Source organism: Triticum dicoccoides, chromosome 3A, assembly GCF_002162155.2.
Source record: "Triticum dicoccoides isolate Atlit2015 ecotype Zavitan chromosome 3A, WEW_v2.0, whole genome shotgun sequence".
Lineage (NCBI taxonomy): Eukaryota > Viridiplantae > Streptophyta > Magnoliopsida > Poales > Poaceae > Triticum > Triticum dicoccoides.
Genome location: NC_041384.1, coordinates 448,409,325 through 448,414,450, shown reverse-complemented (window position 1 = coordinate 448,414,450; position 5,126 = coordinate 448,409,325). Strand labels below are relative to the sequence as shown.

At 42.0% G+C, this 5,126-nt stretch overlaps 1 long non-coding RNA gene across 2 annotated transcripts; it reads left to right on the top strand.

Annotated features, from left to right (window-relative positions):
• Nucleotides 1-821: 821 nt before the first annotated feature.
• Nucleotides 822-5,120, top strand: LOC119268509. Of its 2 annotated transcripts, XR_005133204.1 has the most exons (5): nt 822-1,454; nt 1,546-1,688; nt 2,096-2,211; nt 2,645-2,725; nt 3,033-5,120. It is a non-coding gene; the product is annotated as an uncharacterized LOC119268509 (long non-coding RNA). The 2 variants fall into 2 exon arrangements; XR_005133203.1 differs by lacking the exon at nt 3,033-5,120 and having other exon boundaries at nt 2,645-2,891.
• The last annotated feature ends 6 nt before the right edge of the window (nt 5,121-5,126 follow it).

Genomic DNA, 5,126 nt, shown 5'->3' with positions numbered 1-5,126 from the left:
CGGGCGCGGGGCGCGAGCTCCGCCCCGGCCACCTCCCGGGGAGGCGGCGCGAGGCGGCCTAGCCGGAGGAGGGGCCGGGCGGAAGGGGGGCGGAGGCGGGGGGCGGGGCCGACGGCCGGCGGCGGCGGCGGGAGGGGAGCGGGGGAACCCTCACGCCCTTGATTTTGGAGAGCTCTGTTCTTGGTGAGGTTCTTCCGCACATTGATCGATTTCGTGTTCTTGCGTTCTACGTGTGCTTGCTCCCCTAGTCCTACTGTCTTTGCCTCTGCAGTTGGAGATCTTTGGTAACGTGGTTCGTACGAAGAAAGAAGATCAAATATTGATATCCACTATCTTGCAAAGAGTGCATTGTGAGGCATGTATGGTACGGCCAGCCGCCGGCCGACATCGACATTTCATATAATTTCCATTAGCTAATGTAAGTTGTTCTAAAACAAAATAAACGATGCCATATTATTTGGCTCAACTCGTTAGTCATCGAGTTCGGCTCAATTCGAGCCGAGTCGCGAGCTACTTGTTTAGCTTTGACTTTCGATTTTTAATTCCAGCCTGTAAGAGTAGGAAAACCATTTCTATCTATAGTTTGACATTAACTATTCGTCAAACCTTTCGCTCACCGTTGGCTCGGCTTCTCATGGCCGAGATATCCGAACGAAATCCCTCACATCATTCTAAACTCCTGTTTTTAATGCAACCATGTTCGTCTAGCCTCGCCAATACCTCTTGTCTGTTTCTCCTTAAACTAATCATCAGTCATGTTCATCTCTCTTTAAATTCCAACCCACCTCATCGTGATACTTGCCGTCCACGTCACATGAGTTCTCGCCAACAACGCAACTCAGGTTCAGTCCATTGCATCCCGTGGTTGCAATCCAGCTCACCACTATACCGCCCAGATTTGATCCCTCCAATCCTCCTCGACACGGCTATGGTGCCAACGATTGTGCCTCCTTGAAGTTCTCCAGTGATCCACCAACAATACCACGTCCCGCGTTCATCATTGCTAGTACAATGCCATCATCGACGAGTTTGTAAAATACTTTCGCTCTGCGAGAGAGGAGAGCAGACCATTCACCCCACCACCGGTCCATGTCCATCCCTGGCCGCCCGCTCCCACCGTGATCCAGCAACGGTCGTTGCCGATGCACCACTCCCGGCTCCTCTCTCATCTCTTCTTCCCCCACCCCATGCCCCATTCTCTTGCTCGAGCTCCTCGCCGATTTTACCGATCGTTGGCCTCTGATCTAGGGTTCGCTGCTGCCGGTCGCCATTCACCTGTGTGCCTCAGGAGGAAACGGCTCCCTGGACCTTATCCTTCTTCACATTCTACCTCTACAGATCAGGAACGCCTCGATGGCCGTCTCTTCCGTTTCTCCTTTCTCTCCCTCCTTGCAATACACCGGCCATGATTCAGGGATGGAGAAGGGAGGGAGGTAGAGCCACCATATCAAGAGGTACCTGCCGTCGGGCTGGACCATGTTTTGCTTCCTGTTGTCTTCTCTCTTTTGGGATATCTCATCTTTGTTTTGTTTTTGTTTGTTACAGGTAGAGTGAAGGAGCCACGCTTGAGAACTTGGCGTGAGTTACTTTGGTCCAGCGGCTACCAATGTTCCTTTTTTACTTCAGAGTTCTAAAATCATGTTGCCTTTCAAGAATAAGAGGGAGAAAGGTCCAAACAATCTTTCAAGGTATTTACTCTTGTCGTTTCTCTCTGTAGCTGGAAATTGCTCTTTTGGGATCTTTTCTATGCCTACCTATTATCAAGCCAGTAGAGTGGGGTGGGTTAGATGTGATTATTTTCAGGGGATTGAAATTGAAGGCATCAGTTGGACAATAAATATGCATCACTTGATATCATTGTTTTTTTTTGAAACAAACTTGATATCATTGTGATTTTGCACCTCACCATCTTTTTGAAATAAAGTTTAATTTAATCAAGTTCAACTCTATCATCCACAACTAACGACATGTTCCATATTTAGTTGTCTGCTTAAATCTGATTTTTTTTCTGGTTGGTGCAAAAATAGTATGATATCCCTACTGATATGTATGAATATACAGACGAAACACATATTTACATGTTTAGTTTTTCCAGATTTGTCACACTCGATGGAAACTGGAAGCATCACTCTCCTTGGCTGAAATCACAGTGGTCAAATTATAGATCACAAGCTGTAGACGAATTGTTTCTTCTGATTTCCCAATCTTCAGGTTATGGGGCATTTCCCCTTTGCAAGAATTAATTTGTGTGCCTCCATTTTTGTTCATTCCAAGGTCAAGGGGAAAGAAAAATTTCGAAGGCAGTGATGTTTTCATTACAAATCTGAATATCAGTTGATTAAATTCGAAGTTAGCATTTTCTTTACATGTCCATCTCTTAAGATTCTTGTGTTTGGATACAATAACACCTCAAGTAGCTTATATATATATATGCATATACGCCATGTTACATACTCCATTTAGTGGCTAACATAAAGCTTCTTATACTACAGAACTTCTAGAGAGAAGAAAGATAAATGCAGTGATATTCTTATACTATAGAACTTCTAGAGTGAACAAAGATAAATGGAGTGATATTCTGATACTACAAAACCTCTTATGTACTCCATTTTGGTTATGCTGGCCTCACTTAATTGCTTTGCAGATTGAACTGACCAATCCGTGTGATTGAGGAATCCTTGTGGAGAAAAAGAATTCAAGGAAATCCGCAGCTCCGAATACAGAGGTGAGAAATCGAATCAATCGAGCAGCGCTCTGGTGATCTATTCATCTACATGTTCTGATCTGCATGTATTCCCTGTTTTTCCTCTGCTGGTTCAGCTTTGTTAAACTTATAGCAGATATAAAATACCTGTATATATATGCTTAGAACAAGCAAAATTAGCACTCTCTATCTTGAGTTGTCAGTTTGATTTACATACACATGTCACTAAACTATGCATCATCAAGCAGAATGTTTATGTGTGTTGCCAGTAACAAATTGTATCAAATCTTGTGTTAAAACAATACTATCAAATTAACTTTCCAACCAGGATTTCAAGAAAAAAAAATTGTGCTGGAGCAAGAAAGGGAACATGGTAAGGAGTGTGCCTACAAGAGTTTCTCTGTTCTCTTCTTATTGGTTGCCATATGCAGCTTGCGGGTCTCAACTTAATAAATACATCAACCGCGTACCGAAGGAAAAACTCATTACATGAATCCTGAGTAGGTATTTTCAGTCTTTCGCAATGTAGTTTGTTTATTTTTCTCTGCACCATGATGTGCTGATAAAATTTGGATAATCAATCCAATTTCCAGTGATGATGCCCTAGCTGATCATGCTTCTTTACCACAATCATTTTCCTGACAGTAGTTGTGCATGCAGTACATGTTTTCAGTTGAGCGAACCCTCTTTTAGTTAGAGATCAAAATTCAAGCCTGACATGGCATATGAATGCTCCCAGTTTAGCAAAAGCCGTGATCTTTCCAACTTTGAGAGTTGAAGGAAATCTCCGGATAAAAAATTGAAGAATTCATATAGCACAGTACAGGGTGAGCATCCACATGACAGTTCTAAAGTTGTTTTTACCATATGGAAGTTCATAAGTTATGATAAGAATAAAAATGCAAAGTTTCAAAAACTTATGTTTCCAGCATGATGGCTCCCCTGTTTCTATGGTAATCTTTTTCAAATATTCTGATCATGGTCCTCTAAGCATTCCTGGTTTGTCACTTGAGCCTGAACCGTGGGTCGCAGATCCAACGGACATTGATGAAATCCATAGAAAAAAGCCTAGCTAACTCTTCATAACAAATGGACTGAGTTAGTGCGCGCACTCACCGGCCGGTGCTTCTCAGTTTTTTTAACATGCTATAGCAGCTATACAATATCAGGTTTATGGAAACATATTTCAAAATTGGTAATTAGTGTGTTCTATTCTCCTTTCCTTGGATATTTCTTATTCTATTTTAGAATTATTATTTTTCGTCCGCACTTTCAAGTATTTATGCGCCTGGGGTCTTTCATTCTACAGCTGAACAATTATATCTCAAAATAGCTTGCGCTGCGCCCCCTATATTTGATCCTTCTGCCCTCTTTTAAATTCAACCTCTAATTGACGTCTTCTTTCGTTGTTGTTGTATATACGTGCACCAAATTATACAAAATGAAATATTGTGGAACAGGCATATTCAAAACTGTTTTTTGAAGTTAAATATCTAATGTGAGAAGCCTAGATATAAGAAATATAGGTGTAAGGCGATTGTTTTGAGGTGTCAATGCAACTTACAGTACATGGATCTGGTTAGAACTTTGATACTTCTTGCTTTGATATGCTGCTACGGTAGCTCAATACCGATGAAGCAGAAGGATTGGTCATGTCACCAAATGGGTACCACACACATATAGATTGTTGCTTGCTCTCACGGTCCATGTCATCCTCGATCCATGTTGGTATGCATCCTCTCCCTTTCCTTTCCTCTCTACTAAGTTGTCTCTCCTTTTCCTTTAATTATTCATGTGATCTTTTTTGCTCTGAGAAGCCCTTCATGATGCACAGAAGGATTCAGTTTCTGAATTCTTATCAACAGGTTTCAGTTGTCTATTGCAAAAATGTTCTATGTATATCATGTGAGTTAAAGGGTCAACCAAATGATCATATATGTATTTATATAGAATCATATCTATCTATTGGCAGCCATGTCTGATGCATACATCTTTGCTGATTAAAAAAATATGCACAAAGACCTACGTGAAATAGCTCGATAAACAAAAAATACTGCTCGACCGATTTCTTCCTCTTATTCACTGTTCCATTTTATAACACAAAGCGCTCACATGGGCTCTCTTGGGCGAGGCGTGTCGCCGCACCTCTGCCTGCTAGTCAGGATTAATTGTTGCTATCTAGAGTATTTATTGAAAGATGTGTGATCAGAGAAAATTAGCTCTAATCCTAGCGTAATTATGGGGAGCACACTTGAAAGCATCGATGGTAAAGGATGTTTAGTTTGAAAACCCCAAGAGATGGGTGGTAATTTGAGGAAGTAAATCTGACGCTCCACTGACTTGATCCAAGGGCCATGCACCGGTGTCATTCCTAGCGGTCTCCTATAAAAGGGGTACGGCATCCGGATCTGACCCAAATTGA